Source organism: Nerophis ophidion, linkage group LG29, assembly GCF_033978795.1.
Source record: "Nerophis ophidion isolate RoL-2023_Sa linkage group LG29, RoL_Noph_v1.0, whole genome shotgun sequence".
NCBI lineage: Eukaryota > Metazoa > Chordata > Actinopteri > Syngnathiformes > Syngnathidae > Nerophis > Nerophis ophidion.
The window spans coordinates 4,090,076-4,113,866 of NC_084639.1; the positions used below are offsets into that span (position 1 = coordinate 4,090,076).

General features: G+C 41.8%; 1 protein-coding gene across 2 annotated transcripts in view; it reads right to left on the reverse strand.

Moving 5' to 3' along the window:
- The window catches only part of LOC133545978 (complexin-2-like), a 239,220-nt gene extending 215,973 nt beyond the window's left edge, over window positions 1-23,247 (reverse strand). Inside the window, exon 1 of one of the 2 annotated variants that reach the window (XM_061891736.1) lies at window positions 23,211-23,247. The gene's annotated coding sequence lies outside the window, so the exon portion shown is untranslated. Of the gene's footprint in view, window positions 1-23,052; window positions 23,113-23,210 lie in introns of those variants that run through there. The other variant, XM_061891735.1, reaches the window with a different exon arrangement.
- Window positions 23,248-23,791: the final 544 nt, after the last annotated feature.

The window sequence follows — 23,791 nt, forward strand, 5'->3', positions numbered from 1 at the left end:
TTCTGGCGACTAATTTGGCATGATTTTTTTTTTACGGTAAAATGTATGGTTGTTGCCTTTACGTTGTATTAATCTTAACTTAAAAATAATACAAAAAAACGGTACCACAGAGGGTTTTTTTTTAACCTTAAAACTCTGGTAGCTGAGCTATTGGTTTTTTTACCGAAAAATCAATTTTAATTTTTACAGTCGATTATTTGAATGGATAACTTGCTTTAAAAATCATCAGTCGAGCAAATATTTAAGTAAATATTGTGTATTTTTTCCAATATTAAATCATAAAAGATACAATACGGTCAAAATGGAAAGGAGGAGTATGTTTTGCTGAATAGTGGCGAATATCATCAAATTATTATCATCAATAATCAAATGAACAAGAAATATGTATTTATCTATTGTAAATATATTAAATGTAAAACAATATCTATATATTTTGTATATTTGGCACAATCCGAAGGAAAGTAAATCAGGGAGTAGCAAAAACTGTGAAAGCAGTGCAGCAACAGGATCATGTGACCGTCACATGACCTCAAACTAAAGCCTCGTTATGTTATTGATTTTAGCGCCGGGCATTTTCTCACGGACTGCTGAGTGTCGGCCGAGCAGACACTGGCTGGCAGGCCATCAGCAGGGCGATGGCGTTGAAGCGGCAATGATTGCACCGCACCCCTCGGGGTCTGAGTCTCTAACAGTAGGTCATTTGTGCCGTGCTGGACTCAGGCCCCTCCTTCTTCCTTGTGTACTTTCAGGACAACCGCGTTAAAGTTCAGTTATCGATCAGAAATTTCATCTTAATGAAATTAAACAATGGATGTCCGCTAACTTTTTGCAACTCAACGCCAAAAAAACGGAAATGCTGATTATCGGTCCTGCTAGACACCGAACTCTATTTAATAATACAACTCTAACATTTGACAACCAAACAATTAAACAAGGCGACACGGTAAAGAATCTGGGTATTATCTTCGACCCAACTCTCTCCTTTGAGGCACACATTAAAAGCGTTACTAAAACGGCCTTCTTTCATCTCCGTAATATCGCTAAAATTCGCTCCATTCTGTCCACTAAAGACGCTGAGATCATTATCCATGCGTTTGTTACGTCTCGCCTCGACTACTGTAACGTATTATTTTCGGGTCTCCCCATGTCTACCATTAAAAGATTACAGTTGGTACAAAATGCGGCTGCTAGACTTTTGACAAGAACAAGAAAGTTTGATCACATTACGCCTGTACTGGCTCACCTGCACTGGCTTCCTGTGCACTTAAGATGTGACTTTAAGGTTTTACTACTTACGTATAAATATACTACACGGTCTAGCTCCATCCTATCTTGCCGATTGTATTGTACCATATGTCCCGGCAAGAAATCTGCCTTCAAAGGACTCCGGATTGTTAGTGATTCCCAAAGCCCAAAAAAAGTCTGCGGGCTATAGAGCGTTTTCCGTTCGGGCTCCAGTACTCTGGAATGCCCTCCCGGTAACAGTTCGAGATGCCACCTCAGTAGAAGCATTTAAGTCTCACCTTAAAACTCATTTGTATACTCTAGCCTTTAAATAGACTCCCTTTTTAGACCAGTTGATCTGCCGTTTCTTTTCTTTTTCTTCTATGTCCCACTCTCCCTTGTGGAGGGGGTCCGGTCCGATCCAGTGTCCATGTACTGCTTGCCTGTGTATCGGCTGGGGACATCTCTGCGCTGCTGATCCGCCTCCGCTTGGGATGGTTTCCTGCTGGCTCCACTGTGAACGGGACTCTCGCTGCTGTGTTGGATCCGCTTTGGACTGGACTCTCGCGACTGTGTTGGATCCATTGTGGATTTAACTTTCACAGTATCATGTTAGACCCGCTCAACATCCATTGCTTTCCTCCTCTCTAAGGTTCTCATAGTCATTATTGTCACCGATGTCCCACTGGGTGTGAGTTTTCCTTGCCCTTATGTGGGCCTACCGAGGATGTCGTAGTGGTTTGTGCAGCCCTTTGAGACACTAGTGATTTAGGGCTATATAAGTAAACATTGATTGATTGATTGAGAAATATCGAGCAGCTGAAATGCGCCAAACTTGAATACGTGTAAAGAGGGTTTTGCGTTTTTCCCGTCATGCACTCTAATGGATTTAAATGTGCAATTTTTAATGTTTTAAGGAGCATGGGCATTTTTTTTATAATGTCCACAAGGTTCAGTGAGCAGGCTGGGTTATGTGTGACCATGTCTGTTGACATTTTGTGGTGGTTGGATTATCATTTATTTTTGCACCATCACTAGGGAAGGTTGTTTGCATTGGGTCATATAAGTAAATGATGCGCTAATGTCCATTGACCTGAAATACTCACGGTTCAGTTTGATTGTTGCCTTCCACTTGACATCAAGTTCATTTTAGTGTGGTGCTGCTTGTTGCTTTCGTTAAGAAAAATATATTACCGGCATTGAAATTGTGACGTTGACATGTTGACATACGACCCCATCAAAAGTAGCAAGCCATGTTACGCCTTGGTAACGGCATTGTAATGTACATAAAAACATTAGATTACTCGTTATCCAGTAATAGCACTTCTATAATTGGATAACACTGCCAATGACCCACTTCTGACAGGATTTTTGGCGAGCATTTGACATCTTGCAAACACGTTTTTTCCATTTTTAAGACTTGTAAATGATGAATATGTGATGTCTAACATGACTTCAGCTTTCATCCAAGTAGCAAGACAACAATAGTCTCTTTTGGACAAGTAGTTGAGTGGAGTTTGTTTTTATTTGGAACATGCATGAAATACAACATGATGCATCACAATTTCCAGTTTCTCGGGATGGTCCCCTGCTGGCCCTACTATGGACTGGACTCTCACTATTATTTTAAATTCACTTTGGTTTGGAATCTCTCACACTATTATGTTAGATCCACTATGGACTGAACTCTCACAATATTATGTTAGATCCACTATGGACTGGACTCTCACATTATTATGTTAGATCCACTATGGTCTGGACTCTCACACTATTGGGTTAGATCCACTGTGGACTGGACTTTCACAATATAACATTAGATCCACCATGGACTGAACTCTCACTATTATGTTAGATCCACTATGGACTGGACTCTCACTATTATTTTAAATTCACTTTGGTTTGGACTCTCACACTATTATGTTAGATCCACTATGGACTGAACTCTCACAATATTATGTTAGATCCACTATGGACTGTACTCTCACATTATTATGTTAGATCCACTATGGACTGGACTCTCACACTATTGGGTTAGATCCACTGTGGACTGGACTCTCACACTATTGGGTTAGATCCACTGTGGACTGGACTTTCACAATATAACATTAGATCCACCATGGACTGAACTCTCACTATTATGTTAGATCCACTATGGACTGGACTCTCACACTATTATGTTAGATCCACTATGGGCTGGACTCTCACAATATTATGTTAGATCCACTATGGACTGGACTCTCACACTATTATGTTAGATCCACTATGGACCGGACTCTCACTATTATGTTAGATCCACTAAGGACTGGACTTTCACAATATTATGTTAGATCCAGTATGGACTGGACTCTCACAATATTATGTTAGATCCACTATGGACTAAACTCTCACAATATTATGTTAGAGCCACTATGGACTGGACTCTCACAATATTATGTTAGATCCACTATGGACTGGACTCTCACAATATTATGTTAGATCCACTATGGACTGGACTCTCACAATTTCATGTTAGATCCACTATGGACTGGACTCTCACTATTATGTTAGATCCACTATGGACTGGACTCTTACTATTATGTTAGATCCACTAAGGACTGGACGTTCACAATATTATGTTAGATCCACTAAGGACTGGACTCTCACGATATTATGTTAGATCCACTATGGACTAGACTCTCACAATATTATGTTAGATCCACTATGGACTGGACTCTCACAATATTATGTTAGATCCACTATGGACCGGACTCTCACTATTATGTTAGATCCACTAAGGACTGGACTTTCACAATATTATGTTAGATCCAGTATGGACTGTACTCTCACAATATTATGTTAGATCCACTATGGACTGGACTCTCAGAATTTCATGTTAGATCCACTATGGACTGGACTCTTACTATTATGTTAGATCCACTAAGGACTGGACGTTCACAATATTATGTTAGATCCACTATGGACTGGACTCTCACAATATTATGTTAGATCCACTATGGACTGGACTCTCACAATATTATGTTAGATCCACTATGGACTGGACTCTCACAATATTATGTTAGATCCACTATGGACTAGACACTCACAATATTATGTTAGATCCACTATGGACGGGACTCTCACTATTATGTTAGATCCACTAAGGACTGGACTTTCACAATATTATGTTAGATCCACCATGGACTGGACTCTCACAATATTATGTTAGATCCACTATGGACCAGACTCTCACAATATTATGTTAGATCCACTATGGACTGGACTCTCACAATTTCATGTTAGATCCACTATGGACTGGACTTTCACTATTTTGTTAGATCCACTATGGACTGGACTCTCACTATTATGTTAGATCCACTAAGGACTGGACTTTCACAATATTATGTTAGATCCGCTATGGACTGGACTCTCACAATATTATGTTGGATCCACTATGGACTGGACTCTCACAATTTCATGTTAGATCCACTATGGACTGGACTCTCACAATATTATGTTAGATCCACTATGGACTGGACTCTCACAATATTATGTTAGATCCACTATGGACGGGACTCTCACAATTTCATGTTAGATCCACTATGGACTGGACTCTCACTATTATGTTAGATCCACTATGGACCGGACTCTCACACTATTATGTTAGATCCACTAAGGACTGGACTTTCACAATATTATGTTAGATCCACTATGGACTGGACTCTCACAATATTATGTTAGATCCACTATGGACTGGACTCTCACAATATTATGTTAGATCCACTATGGACTAGACTCTCACAATATTATGTTAGATCCACTATGGACTGGACTCTCACAATATTATGTTAGATCCACTATGGACGGGACTCTCACAATTTCATGTTAGATCCACTATGGACTGGACTCTCACTATTATGTTAGATCCACTATGGACCGGACTCTCACACTATTATGTTAGATCCACTAAGGACTGGACTTTCACAATATTATGTTAGATCCACTATGGACTGGACTCTCACAATATTATGTTAGATCCACTATGGACTAGACTCTCACAATATTATGTTGGATCTACTATGGACTGGACTCTCAGTATTATGTTAGATCCACTATGGACTGGACTCTCACTATTATGTTAGGTCCACTAAGGACTGGACTCTCACTATTATTTTAGGCCCACTATGGACTGGACTCTCACTATTATGTTAGATCCACTAAGGACTGGACTCTCACAATATTATGTTAGATCCACTATGGACTAGACTCTCACAATATTATGTTGGATCTACTATGGACTGGACTCTCAGTATTATGTTAGATCCACTATGGACTGGACTCTCACACTATTATGTTAGATCCACTATGGACTGGACTCTCACACTATTATGTTAGATCCACTTGACATCCATTGTACCGGTCGCCCTATAGGGGGAGGGGTTCACCCACATCTGCGGTCCTCTCCAAGGTTTCTCATTGTCATCCTGCTGGTTTGAGTTTTTCCTTGCCCTGATGTGGGATCTGAACCGAGGATGTCGTTGTGGCTGGTGCAGCCCTTTGAGACACTTGTGATTTAGGGCTGCATAAATAAACATTGATTGATATGTCGTGGAATGTCTGTGTTTTCAATTCAATGAATAAAGGGTGTGTTTGTTCTCTATTATGCATTATTCTATCTGATCTTTTTTGTAACACCGGTAATGAATGAAGTGTACTTCTGTAGTTATTTCCACATGTTTCGTCGGAACGTCGAAGTAGCCCGCAGCCTATTTATGAAAAGTATCGCTGTTGTTATTGTTATAAATGTTTTATCGCTGCCTCCCTCAGTTCTAACAAGTTTTGTCCTCCCGGGTGTAAATTATTAATTCAAATTCCTGCAGGTAAAAATCAATGCAATGGAAGTTAGTACTTGCACTCAACAACATGGCAAGCAACACTGGGGATTTATGAAAAACTTAAAGGCCTACTGAAATGAGATTTTCTTATTTAAACGGGGATAGCAGGTCCATTCTATGTGTCATACTTGATCATTTCGCGATATTGCGATATTTTTCGCTGAAGGATTTAGTAGAGAACATCCACGATAAAGTTCGCAACTTTTGCTCGCTAATAAAATAGCCTTGCCTGTACCGGAAGAAGCAGACGATGTGCGAGTGACGTCACGGGTTGTGGAGCTCCTCACATCTGAACATTGTTTATAATCATAGACTCCAGCAGCAAGAACTATTCGTACCCAGAAAGTGACGATTTCCCCATTAATTTGAGCGAGGATGAAAGATTAGTGGATGAGGAAAGTTAGAGTAAAGAACTAAAAAAAAATTTTTTTTAAAAGTGACGGCTCCGGGTGGCGGAAGACGGTGCGTTTCAGATGTAATTAGACACATTTACTAGGATAATTCTGAAAAATCCATGATCTGCTTATTGTGTTAACAGTGTTTTAGTGAGATTATACTGTCATACCTGAAAGTCGGATGGCTGCGGTGAATGCCAGTTGAAGGATTAGGTCCTATAATCCACTGAAGTCTACGGTAAGAGCCGACTTAATATCACAATTTTCCCATCGCAAAACTTGCTGGTTGACGTAGAGAAACATGTTCGCTTGACCGCTCTGTGTTAAACCTTCACAACAAACAAAGAAACACAGGCTGTGTCTCGGTGCTAAAGGCAGCTGCAATCCACCGCTTTCCACCAACAGCATTCTTCTTTGACGTCTCCATTATTAATTGAACAAATTGCATAAGATTCAGCAACACAGATGTCCAGGATGCTGTTTAATTGCGCGATGAAAAGAGACGACATTTAGCCCTAAGTGGTGCTGGGGTAATATGTCCCCTGCAGCCCGGGCGTCACGCGCAAGTGTCATCATTCCGCGACGTTTTCAACAAGAAACTTCGCGGGAAATTTAAAATGGCAATTTAGTAAAGTAAAAAGGCCGTATTGGCATGTGTTGCAATGTTAATATTTCATCATTGATATATAAACTATCAGACTGCGTGGTCGGTAGTAGTGGCTTTCAGTAGGCCTTTAAACAAGCCGAACTTTAAAAACATTATCAAATGGAAATCTGAATTGCATGGCCATGGGCTGTCATTTGGAAGATAAAAATCTTCCTTCCTGCTGCTGAATTACTGATGCACGAGGAGCCATGAGAGACACGCTGGCCCCCAAAAAGTCTAAATGTCATTTGCGCTAATGAGAAAGAGAAATGTCACGGAGCGGAGGTCAGAGTGAGACCGAATGAGGAGCATCACGTCACTGGTCTGGTGTCGGTCTACCATTACTAGCCACATCATTAAAGTATCAATTCCAGTTCTAAACTCACAGGAGAGCTGGAGCCTATCCCAACAGACATTTGGGTGAGTCAGTCACCCGTCAATCACAGGACACCCATAGAGAAACAACTTCCCACCTTCAGCGTCGTCAGTTAGCCTAGCATGCATTTTTTGGGACGTACTGTTGGATGTCAACATGCAAACTTCACATAGATATACAGTCCGGGTCAAAAGTTTACATACACATCTGACATCACATGGACAAAGATAAGACCTTCTGGAAAAAGGTTCTGTTGTCAGATGAAACCAAAAATGAGCTGTTTGTCCACAATACCCAGCAATATGTTTGGAGGAGAAAAGGTGAGGCCTTTAATCCCAGGAACACCAGGCCTACGGTCAATAATGGTGGTGGTAGTATTATGCTCTGGGCCTGTTTTGCTGCCAATGGAACTGGTGCTTTACAGAGAGTAAATGGGACAATGAAAAAGGAGGATTACCTACAAAATCATCAGGACAAGCTAAATTCATCAGTCCCGAGGTTGGGTCTCGGGCGCAGTTGGATGTTCAGACAGGACAATGACCCCCAAACACACGTCAAAAGTGGTAAAGAAAAGGCTAAATCAGGCTAGAATTAAGGTTTCAGAAAGACCTTCCCAAAGTGTGGACAATGTTGAAGAAACAACTCCATATCAGACAACCAACACATTTAGCTGAACTGCACCAATTTTGTCCAGAAGATTGGTCAAAAATTCAAGCAGAAGTTTGCCAGAAGCTTGTGGATTAGAGATGTCCGATAATATCTTTTTTGCCGATATCCGATATTCCGATATTGTCCAACTCTTAATTACCGATTCCGATATCAACCGATGCTGATATATACAGTCGTGGCATTAACACATTATTATGCCTAATTTAGCTGTGATGCATTAAACAATGTAACAAGGTTTTCCAAAATAAATCAACTCTAGTTATGCAAAAAAAAAAAAAATGCCAACATGGCACTGCCATATTTATTATTGAAGTCACAAAGTGCATTTTTTTTTTTTTAACATGCCTCAAAACAGCAGCTTGGAATTTGGGACATGCTCTCCCTGAGAGAGGTGACAGATGTTTATTTATATAGCCCCAAATCACAAGTGTCTCAAAGGGCTGCACAAGCCACGACATCCGCGGTACAGAGCCCACATAAGGGCAAGGAAAAACTCATCCCAGTGGGACGTCAATGTGAATGACTGAGAAACCTTGGAGAGGACCGCATATGTGGGCAACCCCCCCCCCAATTTAGGGTGGACCGAAAGCAAAGGAAGTCGAGTGGGTCAAACATAATATTGTAAAAGTCCAGTCCATAGTGGATCTAACATAATAGTGAGAATCCAGTCCATAGTGGATCTAACATAATAGTGAGAGTCCAGTCCATAGTGGATCTAACATAATAATGAGAGTCCAGTCCATAGTGGATCCAACATAATAGGGTGAGACTCCAGTCCATAGCGGATCTAAGATAATAGGGTGAGACTCCAGTTCATAGTGGATCTAACATAATAGTGTGATTCCAGTCCATAGTGGATCTAACATAATAGTGTGAGTCCAGTCCATAGTGGATCCAAAATAATAGTCAGAGTCCAGCCCATAGTGGATCTAACATAATAGTGAGAGTCCAGTCCATTGTGGATCTAACATAATAGTGAGACTCCAGTCCATAGTGGATCTAACATAATAGTGAGAGTCTAGTCCATAGTGGATCTAACATAATATTGTGAAAGTCCAGTCCATAGTGAATCTAACAAAATATTGTGAAAGTCCAGTCCATAGTGGATCTAACATAATAGTGAGAGTCCAGTCCATAGTAGAGCTAACATAATATTGTGAAAGTCCAGTCCATAGTAGATCTAACTTAATAGTGACAGTCCAGTCCATAGTGGATCCAAAATAATAGTCAGAGTCCAGTCCATAGTGGATCCAACATAATAATGAGAGTCCAGTCCATAGTGGATCCAACATAATAGTGAGAGTCCAGTCCATAGTGGATCTAACATAATAAATAAATAAATGGGTTGTACTTGTATAGCGCTTTTCTACCTTTCAAGGTACTCAAAGTGCTTTGACACTACTTCCACATTCACCCATTCACACACACATTCACACACTGATGGGGGGAGCTGCCATGCAGGGCGCCAACCAGCACCCATCAGGAGCAAGGGTGAAGTGTCTTGCTCAGGACACAACGGACGTGACGAGGTTGGTACTAGGTGGGATTTGAACCAGGGACTCTCGGATTGCGCACGGCCACTCTCCCACTGTGAGAGTCCAGTCCATAGTGGATCTAACATAATTGTGAGAATCTAGTCCAGAGTGGATCTAACATAATAGTGAGAGTCTAGTCCATAGTGGAGCTAACATAATAGTGAGAGTCCAGTCCAAAGTGGGCCCAGCAGGAGACCATCCCGAGCAAAGACGGGTCAGCAGCACAGAGATGTCCCCAACCGATGCACAGGCAAGCGGTCCACCCTGTGTTCCGACTCTGGACAGCCAGCACTACATCCATGGCCACCAGACCTGTGTCCCCCCCCCCCCCCCCCCACTCCCCCACAAGATAGAGGGGAGCAGAGGAGAAAATAAGAGAAACGGCAGATCAACTAGTCTAAAAAAGGGGGTATATTTAAAGGCTAGAGCAGTGGTTCTCAAATGGGGGTACTTGAAGGTATGCCAAGGGGTACGTGACATTTTTCAAAACTTTTCTAAATATAGCAACAATTCAAAAATCCTTTATAAATATATTTATCAAATAATACTTCAACAAAATATGAATGTAAGTTCATAAACTGTGAAAAAAAAATGCCATCCATCTTCTTCCGCTTATCCGAGGTCAGGTCGCGGGGGCCGCAGCCTAAGCAGGGAAACCCAGACTTCCCTCTCCCCAGCCACTTCGTCTAGCTCTTCCCGGGGGATCCCGAGGCGTTCCCTGGCCAGCCAGTCGGGAGACATAGTCTTCCCAACGTGTCCTGGGTCTTCCCCGTGGCCTCCTACCGGTTGGATGTGCCCTAAACACCCCCCTAGGGAGGCGTTCGGGTGGCATCGGACCAGATGTCCGAACCACCTCATCTGGCTCCTCTCGATGTGGAGGAGCAGCGGCTTTACTTTGAGTTCCTCCCGGATGGCAGAGCTTCTCACCCTATCTCTAAGGGAGAGACCCGCCACACGGCGGAGGAAACTCATTTCGGCCGCTTGTACCCGTGATCTTATCCTTTCGGTCATGACCCGAAGCTCATGACCATAGGTGAGGATGGGAACGTAGATCGACCGGTAAATTGAGAGCTTTGCCTTCCGGCTCAGCTCCTTCTTCACCACAACGGATCGGTACAACGTCCGCATTACTGAAGACGCCGCACCGATCCGCCTGTCGATCTCACGATCCACTCTTCCCCCACTCGTGAACAAGACTCCTAGGTACTTGAACTCCTCCACTTGGGGCAGGGTCTCCTCCCCAACCCGGTGATGGCATTCCACCCTTTTCCAGGCGAGAACCATGGACTCGGACTTGGAGGTGCTGATTCTCATTCCGGTCGCTTCACACTCGGCTGCGAACCGAATGCAAGAAATGCAACAATGCAATATTCAGTGTTGACAGCTCGATTTTTTTGTGGACATGTTCCATAAATATTGATGTTAAAGACGTATTTTTTGTGAAGAAATGTTCGGAATTAAGTTGAGGAATCTCTATTACAATCCCCAAAGATGGCACTTTAAGTTGATGATTACTTCTATGTGTAGAAATCCTTATTTATAATTGAATCACTTGTTTATTTTTCAACATCTTTTTAGTTATTTTTATATCTTTTTCCCCAAATAGTTCAAGAAAGACCACTACAAATGAGCAATATTTTGCACTGTTATACAATTTAATAAACTAGAAACTGATGACATAGTGCTGTATTTTACTACTTTATCTCTTTTTTTCAACCAAAAATGCTTTGCTCTGATTAGGGGGTACTTGAATTAAAAAAAATGTTCACAGGGGGTACATCACTGAAAAAAGGTTGAGAACCACTGGGCTAGAGTATACAAAGGAGTTTTAAGATGAGACCTAAATGCTTCTACTGAGGTAACATCTCTAACTGTTACCGGGAGGGCATTCCAGAGTACTGGAGCCCCAATAGAAAACGCTCTATAGCCCGCAGACTTTTTTTGGGCTCACTAATAAGCCGGGGTTCTTAGAAGACAGATTTCTTGCCGGGACATAAGGTACAATACAATCAGCAAGATAGGCTGGAGCTAGATCGAGTGCATCATCTGGGTCCACCTCCTCGCTCTTTGAAGACACACTTCTGCTCCAGTGTGATGTTTTGCTGGGTCGTGGTCCAAAATACATAGGGAGCAATGCAAATAGGTTAAGAGCGTGCTCTATTTGCACGTGTTTGAAGTACATGGGGGTTTGAATCAATGCCCCCCAGACGTAGCTCCAACTAAAGACTGCATACATATTCAATAGGGGACTCCCACACATGAATAATGGATGCGTGCCAAGTGCTACAGATGGAGAACAGCAGTGTGCCGCTAATTGTTGACCACTATCGCTTTGCCGGCACATCAAGAGTAATAGCCTACTTGCTTTATTTAACGTCAATTGCCACTTCTGATAGAGGAGTGACGGCGAAGAGGAAACCTGACAAGATGCAAGAGGACATGAACATGACGTCGCCTTCCGACTCACACATCTTGAGCGGAGTGACTGCCGTCATGCGGATAACATCCGACTGAACACCTGACTCGAGTGTGACAATTTGTGGAGGCCAGGGATGTTCCCATCGGAGGAGTTTCATGCTACTGAGTCCATTAGTGAGATCAGCCAATATCAATACAGATCACATGTATCAACTGTAGATTTCCCATGTATTTATTGTGGCTGCTATTGACACTTGACCAATATCTACACAATATTTCAATCAATCAATCAATGTTTATTTATGTAGCTCTAAATCACAAGTGTCTCAAAGGGCTGCACAAGCCACAACGACCTCCTTGGTTCAGATCCCACATCAGGGCAAGGAACAACTCAACCCAATGGGACAATGAGAAACCTTGGAGAGGACCATTGCACCGGGAGATGTTGAGTGGATCTAGTATATTGTGAGAGTCCAGTCCATAGTGGATCTAACATAATAATGTGAGAGTCCAGTCCATAGTGGATCTAGCATAATATTGAGATAGTCCAGTCCATAGTGGATCTAACATAATAGTGAGAGTCCAGTCCATAGTGGATCTAACATAATATTGAGAGAGTCCAGTCCATAGTGGATCTAACATAATAGTGAGAGTCCAGCCCATAGTGGATATAGCATAATATTGTGAGAGTCAAGTCCATAGTGGATCTAACATAGCATTGAGAGAGTCCAGTCCATAGTGGATCTAACATAATAGTGAGAGTCCAGTCCATAGTGGATCTAACATAATATTGTGAGAGTCCAGTCCATAGTGGATCTAACATAATAGTGAGAGTCCAGTCCATAGTGGATTTAACATGATAGTGAGAGTCCAGTCCATAGTGGATCTAACATAATATTGTGAGAGTCCAGTCCATAGTGGATCTAACATAATAGTGAGGGTCCGGTCCATAGTGGATCTAACATAATAGTGAGGGTCCAGTCTATAGTGGATCAAACATTCTAGTGAGACTCCAGCCATAGTGGATCTAACATAATAATGTGAAAGTCCAGTCCATAGTGGATCTAACAAAATAGTGTGAGAGTCCAATCCATAGTGGATCTAACATAATATTGTGAGAGTCCAGTCCATAGTGGATCCAACATAATAGTGAGGGTCCAGTCCATAGTTGATCTAACATAATAGTGAGAGAGTCCAGTCCATAGTGGATCTAACATAATAGTGAGAGTCCAGTCCATAGTGGATCTAACATAATAGTGAGAGTCCAGTCCATAGTGGATCTAACATAATATTGTGAGAGTCCAGTCCATAGTGGATCTAACATAATAGTGAGAGTCCAGTCCATAGTGGATCTAACATAATAGTGAGAGTCCAGTCCATAGTGGATCTAACATAATATTGTGAGAGTCCAGTCCATAGTGGATCTAACATAATAGTGAGAGTCCAGTCTATAGTGGATCTAACATAATAATGTGAGAGTCCAGTCCAAAGTGGATCTAACATAATAGTGAGAGAGTCCAGTCCATAGTGGATCTAACATAATAGTGAGAGTCCAGTCCATAGTGGATCTAACATAATAGTGAGAGTCCAGTCCATAGTGGATCTACCATAATAGTGAGAGTCCAGTCCATAGTGGATTTAACATAATAGTGTGAGTCCAGTCCATAGTGGATCCAACATAATAGTGAGAGTCCAGTCCATAGTGGATCTAACATAATAGTGAGAGTCCAGTCCATAGTTCCCTATTCTTTTTTTGTTTTACATAAAATTGCTTTAGCAGAATAATGTCAGTATCTCAAAATAACAAAACAAAAGCAAAAACTACTGCTACTTCAGTCCTGGTCAAAAGTTGACATACACGTGTAAATAACATAATGTCATGGCTGTCTTGAGTTTCCAATCATTTCTACAAGTCTTATTTCTTTGTGGTAGAGTGATTGGAGCACATACTTGTTGGTCCCAAAAAACATTCATGAAGTTGGCTTCTTTTATGAATTTATTATGAGTCTACTGAAAATGTGAGCAAATGTGCTGGGTCAGAAGTATACGTACAGCAATGTTAATATTTGCTTGCATGTAAATGACTACAGACCACCAGCCTCTAGTCTTCTGTTTACTGTCCAAGGAGCCACGAACAGCACAAAACTCAGAGTAATAACTAATTAGAGGAACACAAAAGGCAGCTAATTATCGAACGTGCAAAGCTGGTCTCGCCTGCGTGGAATTGATTTGTGTGTTGTCCTGTCCCACGTGCGAGGACATCGATCGGCCTGCAAACAACACGGAAGGTCGGGAGGAGCCAATAGTGGCTTCTTAATACCTGCAGCTAATAAGTCACATTATTAGGGACATGTTGTCAAGACAAAGCCTCAAAAATGTTCCCACACTGCAACTTTGGAGCGTGTGCTCGAGCGGAAGGCTTTTAATTAATGAATTCACGGCAGGGAATGTAATTGGGGGAGGAAGCGCAGCATTTTGTGTGGAAATTACAGTGGTTTGGGGTTGGGGGGGGATAATAAAAACAAATGAAGTAGAAAGAGTTGGTTGGAGCCAGACATCACATTAGCATATTTCCATGAGGGCTTTTTCCCCCCAGGCCTCCTCCGTGTATTCTCCTGCCTGCCATCAATTAAGAGAGCTGCTAATTAAGGCAAAAACCTCACAGCAGAATGTTGGAGTTTGAATGCGGGGATGAGACGAGTGCAGATGATAATCTGACTTTTTCCAGACTGAACCTTAGGCTGAAACTCCATAACGCTGTTGCCAAATGGGAACGGCGGAAAATAGGTCCTTTTTCACCAAATGTCCTGGTCTGGAACCTAGGGTAGTAAGGTGTATCTGTATTATAGTACCGCGATACTAATGAATCATATTCAGTACTATACCGCCTCTAAAAAGTACCTGTCCACCACCACCCCCTGCACCCTCGTCACGTGGTGTTATTGCTGATTTTACGAGCAGAGGAGCATGTTCGGCAGTGCACAATCACAGAGTACTTATTTACAGACACTGTGTGTCGACAGAAAAGGGAAAACGGACGCATTTTGGCTTAAAAACTATCAATAAAGGTGAAGTTATAACACTGAAACGCCCTCAGGAAGAGGTGCTTTAAAGGCCTACTAAAACCCACGACTACAGAGCACGCAGTCTGATAGTTTATATATCAATGATGAAATATTAACATTGCAACACATGCCAATACGGCCTTTTTAGTTTACTAAATTGCAATTTTAAATTTCCCGCAGAGTTTCTTGTTGAAAACGTCGCAATGACACGTGCTTGTGACGTCTCGGGTTGGAGCGGACATATTAACCCAGCACCACTTACGGCTAAAAGTTGTTTCTTTTCATCGCATAATTACACAGTAATTTGGACATCAGTGTTACTGAATCTTTTGCAATTTCAATTAATAATGGAGACTATAAAGAAGAATGCTGTTGGTGGAAAGCGGTGGATTGCAGCTGCCTTTAGCACCAAAACACAGCCGGTGTTTCTTTGTTTGTTGTGAAGCTTCAACACAGAGCGGTCAAGCGAACGTGTTTCTCTACGTCAACCAGCAAGTTTTTGGATGGGAAAATTGTGATATTAAGTCGGCTCTTACCGGAGACTTCAGTGGATTATGGGATTTCTTCCTGTAGCTGTCAAAAAGGCAGCTGTGATCTTGGCTCCTCGCTTTTTTCAGAGACAGTGGCGTTCACAGCAACCATCCGTCTTTCAGGTATGTCAGTATAATCTCACTAATATACTATTAACACAATAAGCAGATAAGGGATTTTCCAGAATTATCCTAGTAAATGTGTCTAATTACATCTGAAACAAACCCACTGCCGCTGCCCGGAGCCGTCGCTTTTTCTTTTTTTTTTTGTGCCTCACTCTAACTTTCCTCATCCACAAATCTTTCATCCTCGCTCAAATTAATGGGGAAATTGTCGCTTTCTCTGTCCAAATACCTCTTGCTGCTGGAGGCTATGATTATAAACAATAAGAGGATGTGAGGAGCACCACAACCCGTGACGTCACGCGCACATTGTCTGCTACTTCCGGTACAGGCAAGGCTTTTTTATTAGCTGAACTTTATCGTGGATGTTCTCTACTAAATCCTTTCAGAAAAAATATGGCAATATCGCAAAATGATCAAGAATGACACATAGAACGGACCTGCTATCCCCGTTTAAATAAGAAAATCTCATTACAGTAGGCCTTTAAGACATGGCTTCTAAATCACTAATCCTCGTCTCCATGGTGACAAATAAAGTAAGTTTCTTACAAGTATCATCCCTGCAGGACGAGGAATAGCTAAACATGCTTCACTACACACCGTAGCTCACCGACGTCACAAGGTAAACAAACACCATTGGTGGATCTATACCTGACATCCACTGTAATGATACCCAGTACAGCAGCGTATCTTGTCAATACTACTATTGATGATTACATCGATATTTTTTAGCACCAAAACGTCTTCTTTTGTTTTGTTTTTATTTATCATATTTATAATGTCAGGAACTTTTTATATCATATTTATAAAGTCAGGAACTATGTCCGTGGACACGAGGACTTTGAATATGACCAATGTATGATCCTGTAACGACTTGGTATCGGATTGATACCCAAATGTGTGGTATCATCCAAATGTGTGGTATCATCCAAACCTTATGTAAAGCTTTCAAACAACAGAAGAATAAGTGATTATTACATTTTAACAGAAGTGTAGATAGAACATGTTAAAAGAGAAAGTAAGCAGATATTAACAGTAAATGAACAAGTAGATAAATCATTAATTTTATACCACTTGTCCTTAATAATGTTGACAAAATAAAAGGTGTATAAATGACACAATATGTTACTGCATATGTCAGCAGACTAATTAGGAGCCTTGGTTTGCTTCCTAATAAAAGACAAGTTGTCTTGTATGTTCACTTTATTATTGAAGGACAAAATTGCAATAAGAAACATATGTTTAATGTACCCTAAGATAGTTTTTAAATTAAGCCAATAATGACATTTTTGGTTGATTGAGACTTTTTATTAGTAGATTGCAGAGTACAGTATATATTGACCACTAACTTGCCGTAAGTGGCTGATCCTTTGGCGGTCCTGTTCTTGTCTCCCTGTAATGCATGTCTGCTCTGAGGGGGACTGTGCCGAAAATGGAATTTCAGTTTTTATACGTCTTGTACATGTTAAAGAATGGACAATAAACAGGATCTTGATCGAAAACAGGAAATGGGACAAGGAACAATTCATTCGATTTTGGGGCTGATCCGGATTATCACTACGACGTTACCTTACATTCAACGTTCCGAGGTGTGTGTGTGCCCGCCTCCACCCACAGAGACAGAGTGTGGATGTTAGAATAATTATGTATATATTACCATCATAACTTTATGCTTAAGGGCATAAAGTATTGTCAATTTGTGCTGAAGTGGGATTTCTGTATTTGTGCAGAGCTATCAATCCAAGATATTGCTAGCCTCTTTTTATCAGTGTTTTGTCCAGACTCAGCCTGCCAAGGCCGAACGTTGGGTTCCGGGACCAGACAAAGCAGAGACTGGGTGATGGCACCAGTACTCGGCCTGCTGACTACCAAGGTTGAACATTGGGTTCCGGGACCAGACAAAACAGAGACTGGGTGATGGCACCAGTACTCGGCCTGCTGACTACCAAGGTTGAACATTGGGTACCGGGACCAGACAAAGCAGAGACTGGGTGATGGCACCAGTACTCGGCCTGCTGACTACCAAGGTTGAACATTGGGTTCCGGGACCAGACAAAACAGAGACTGGGTGATGGCACCAGTACTCGACCTGCTGACTACCAAGGCCGAACATTGGGTACCGGGACCAGACAAAGCAGAGACTGGGTGATGGCACCAGTACTCGGCCTGCTGACTGCCAAGGCCAAACATTGGGTTCCGGGACCAGACAAAGCAGAGACTGGGTGATGGCACCAGTACTCGGCCTGCTGACTGCCAAGGCCGAACATTGGGTTCCGGCACCAGACAAAACAGAGACTGGGTGATGCCACCAGTACTCGACCTGCTGACTACCAAGGCCGAACATTGGGTTCCGGGACCAGACAAAACAGAGACTGGGTGATGGCACCAGTACTCGGCCTGCTGACTATCAAGGTTGAACATTGGGTTCCGGGACCAGACAAAACCGAGATTGGGTGATGGCACCAGTACTCGACCTGCTGACTACCAAGGCCGAACATTGGGTACCGGGACCAGACAAAACAGAGACTGGGTGATGGCCCCAGTACATGACCTGCTGACTACCAAGGCCGAACATTGGGTTCCGGGACCAGACAAAACAGAGACTGGGTGATGGCACCAGTACTCGACCTGCTGACTACCAAGGCCGAACAGTGGGTTCCGGGACCAGACAAAACAGAGACTGGGTGATGGCACCAGTACTCGACCTGCTGACCACCAAGGCCGAACATTGGGTTCCGGGACCAGACAAAACAGAGACTGGGTGATGGCACCAGTACTCGGCCTGCTGACTATCAAGGTTGAACAGTGGGCTCCGGGACCAGACAAAACAGAGACTGGGTGATGGCACCAGTACTCGACCTGCTGACCACCAAGGCCGAACATTGGGTTCCGGGACCAGACAAAGCAGAGACTGGGTGATGGCACCAGTACTCGGCCTGCTGACTACCAAGGTTGAACATTGGGTTCCGGGACCAGACAAAACAGAGACTGGGTGATGCCACCAGTACTCGACCTGCTGACTACCAAGGCCGAACATTGGGTTCCGGGACCAGACAAAACAGAGACTGGGTCATGGCACCAGTACTCGGCCTGCTGACTATCAAGGCCGAACATTGGGTACCGGGACCAGACAAAGCAGAGACTGGGTGATGCCACCAGTACTCGGCCTGCTGACTGCCAAGGCCGAACATTGGGTACCGGGACCAGACAAAGCAGAGACTGGGTGATGGCACCAGTACTCGGCCTGCTGACTGCCAAGGCCGAACATTGGGTTCCGGGACGAGACAAAACAGAGACTGGGTGATGCCACCAGTACTCGACCTGCTGACTACCAAGGCCGAACATTGGGTTCCGGGACCAGACAAAACAGAGACTGGGTGATGGCACCAGTACTCGGCCTGCTGACTATCAAGGTTGAACATTGGGTTCCGGGACCAGACAAAACAGAGATTGGGTGATGGCACCAGTACTCGACTTGCTGACTACCAAGGCCGAACATTGGGTTCCGGGACCAGACAAAACAGAGACTGGGTGATGGCACCAGTACTCGACCTGCTGACTACCAAGGCCGAACAGTGGGTTCCGGGACCAGACAAAACAGAGACTGGGTGATGGCACCAGTACTCGACCTGCTGACCACCAAGGCCGAACATTGGGTTCCGGGACCAGACAAAACAGAGACTGGGTGATGGCACCAGTACTCGGCCTGCTGACTATCAAGGTTGAACAGTGGGTTCCGGGACCAGACAAAACAGAGACTGGGTGATGGCACCAGTACTCGACCTGCTGACCACCAAGGCCGAACATTGGGTTCCGGGACCAGACAAAACAGAGACTGGGTGACGGCACCAGTACTCGGCCTGCTGACTGCCAAGGCCGAACATTGGGTTCCGGGACGAGACAAAACAGAGACTGGGTGATGGCACCAGTACTCGGCCTGCTGACTACCAAGGCCGAACATTGGGTACCGGGACCAGACAAAGCAGAGACTGGGTGATGGCACCAGTACTCGACCTGCTGACTACCAAGGCCGAACATTGGGTTCTGGGACCAGACAAAGCAGAGACAGGAAGATAGCACCAAGTGTCAACATATTTGCATTTTTGTATAATCAGATATTGTGTCTAAGTGAAGTTGTCGAGTCTACCCCCTTCCCTCAGCGACAGTGATGTAATAGGGACTTTTCTAATAAATAGAGGAGGCACGCAGGCTTGATTTTTTAGAACGTAGTTTAGATCTGTAACTAGAGTACAGCCTCAATAGCTATATTGACCTCTGTCTCTGCATGATTCCTTGCTTCTTGTCTGATTAATAGATGTCATCAGTGTTTGAACCTGACAGTGGAAGACTGACAAGGACATAGAAAGGGTAAAGAAGAGGATTCCAGTAGGAACCTGAGCAGCTGTGCTCAGTTCCATGCTCAAAGAGGATTAAGGCACTTGTCATCTTGGAGGTGTGTTTGGGCTCCTCGGGGGGAGAGTAGAAAGCTCTGCATCGCAGTAAATACATTTGAAAACACAAGCTGCGAGCCACAAAAGGCCCCCGGTCGGACTTTGGACACGACATGTCATGAAACAGCTGCCGTGACGGGGACTTTAGATGCAGTCCACCTGCAGTGATAATTAATGAGCACGCGGCGACTCCCGCTCATGCGCCACCCAGGGTAAACAAATCCAAACATGGCCACACATAAATCATCCGGCTCCAACTCGGATGTAAACTAAAGGCGATGGCTTCTTAATCGTAATTGAATTGGCGGGAAATCCCGGTCGTCAATATTCCTCGCTGGGCTGGGTATCATGTTGCTGGGGGCTTAGTTCCACTTGACGGCTTCGTTGCCTCCAATCCATTCAGTGTGGGATGTGCGGGCGGCACTCCAAGCCTTTTCTGGCCTCGGCTTACATGAAAATATCACATAATTACTGCAGGAAAAGTCATCAAGTCGGCTCAGGCTATTTTTAATAATTAATGGCTGATAGAATCAAAGGACGTTTAACTCGTGCCGTGCTGGAAAGAAAAACGCCTTGCAGAGGTTTTAATCCTCCGCTGCCAATCGGCTCATTTGGTGCAGTGCCGTGTGCAGCGACAATGGCCAAGAGAGGCGCTTGTCAGCTGACACGCCGTCCTTGTTGAGATATCTGACACCCTTTCGCGTGGAAGTGTCAGGAAAATCATCTGGAGCTTTGATGCTTTACAGAGGACCACTGAAGGCAAGACACAACTTAATCAGTCACTTAAACACTGCAGCTGCTTATTGTCCGAGCGGTCAACTGTGGTTTAAAAACTTTGACACAAGCTAAGCTAGACATATTAAAAGGGGTTTGAAAAAATGTATTATTATTATTATTTGTAACAATTTTTAATCGATTAAAAAAACTTTTTTAAATATTTATTCTCATTTAAATATGCATTTTTTTTATCAAATCCAAATCTAATCAAATGAGGCTTTTTTTACATAAAAGAAATGCAAGGCAAAGTGCTTTACAAAGTTAAAAACAATGCCCTGGTGACCCATAACTCCCATAATCACATACGTACTCAAGGACACAGATACCACACACAAAAACACAACATACACACATATGCAACTATATGGATAGCTGAGTATAGCTGAGTACTGAGGAAGCATGTGAGTAAACACTATCACAGGAGCCATGTTCACCAGGAGGTCATCAGACCCTTGTCACCAGGATGCTGACAGAAAAGTGCCCCCACAAGCAGGGCCAATAATCCCCAGATAGCTCATCTGAGGAACGTTGGAAAATATCAATAAAAATAAATAAAATAAAACTTGAAGAATAGTAAGAACCATATGGAGAAACTAAGAATAAAATACAAGTAAAACATAAGAGTGATAGAAAACAAAATGTATATATATATATATATATATATATATATATATATATATATATATATACAGTGTATATAAACATACATACACACACATATATATTTATACACATACATACACATATATATATATACACACACATGTATACATACACACACATACATACACACGCACGCACACATATATATATACACATATATATATATACATATATTGACATATATATATATACATATATACACATATATATATGTATATATACATATATATACACATATATATATATATATATATACACATATATACATATATACACATATATATACATATATATACACATATATACACATATATATATACACATATATACACATATATACACATATATATATACACATATATACACATATATATACACATATATATACACATATATATACATATATATATACACATATATATACATATATATATACACATATATATACACATATATATACACATATATATACATATATATATACACATATATATACATATATATATACACATATATATACATATATATATACACATATATATACATATACATATACACACATATACATATATATACATATACACATATACACACATATATATATATATATATATATATACACACATATACATATATATATATATATATACATATACACACATATACATATATATATATATATATACATATACACACATATACATATATATATATATATATATATATACATATACACACATATATATATATATATATACATATACACACATATACATATATATATATATATATACACACATATACATATATATATATATACATATACACACATATACATATATATATATATATATATATATATATATATAGACACACACACACACATTATTCAGTGACAATCTACAATCAAATAGTCATGAAAATAAAGAAAATGCAATGAATGAGAAGATGTGTCCAAACTTTTTACCTGTATTGTATATACACATACATACAAAATCATAACTTGTTGATTTACCTAACAAAAGACATGTTTTCAAACAAGTATTGTGATTTCCAAGAAGCATAAAAACGCAACAGTTGAACGCATCACCAGATGCAGCTGTGTGTAATTATACATTTCACCAGCAGGGGGAGTCCTGTGCGGAAGCATGCATTGAAGCGTCAACAAACTCCCCAACAAACTGGCTGAAGTGGTCCAATGCCTCACAACTTCATCTCGCCATCACCACAAAGTCACCTCACATGTATTTTTACCATGGATTAAATAAATCAATAAAAGCCCCGCCACTACAGTCCTTAATTAACTTACCTGTCTCCTCGCCGGGATGTGACGTCCTCGTCGTGTGAAAACACGCTATATCCTCACAGCATGCACGCCGTCACGACACAACAACACAACCTCATGTCAACTATTGTCTTATTGAACATAAAAGAGCAGAACATTTACATTTATAAACATGTACTCACTTGAGTTGTGTCCCTTTTAGGAGCCTTCATGCCGCGTGTTGATGTTGTGACCAAGTGGCGTGTGACGTCACTACTTAGACCCTCTTCCTCCACACTACCCGGGAACATGAATACCTCATTAACATTTGCCGCGACTGGCCACTTCTCAACCCGGGAACATGAATATAATTATAATTACATTACTTTTTTTGTAAGTCATATAAACAATTATCAAAGCTCTTTTAGGAAGGATTGTAGTTCATTCATTGGACTGGCACCCAAAATTCTAGTTTTTTTAATTAATTTTTATGCTTTTTTTATGCCATTTTTACATTTTTTATCGATATTCCTTATTTTATTTTGCTTATATTGTTTTTATCATTTTGACTCATTTAGCTGTTTTTATAACATGTTCTGTACTTACAGTGATTTTTATTCTGCGTTTTTACCTTTTTTGTTTTTAATTTGTGCAGCACTCTGAGGTAGTTTTAAAATTGTGCTAGGGAATAAGCGGTAGAAAATGGATGGATGGATGGATAGATCTCCTCTCACCCCCACCAAGGACTGTTTTCACTGCTGGACTCTATGAAGAGGTTCCGCAG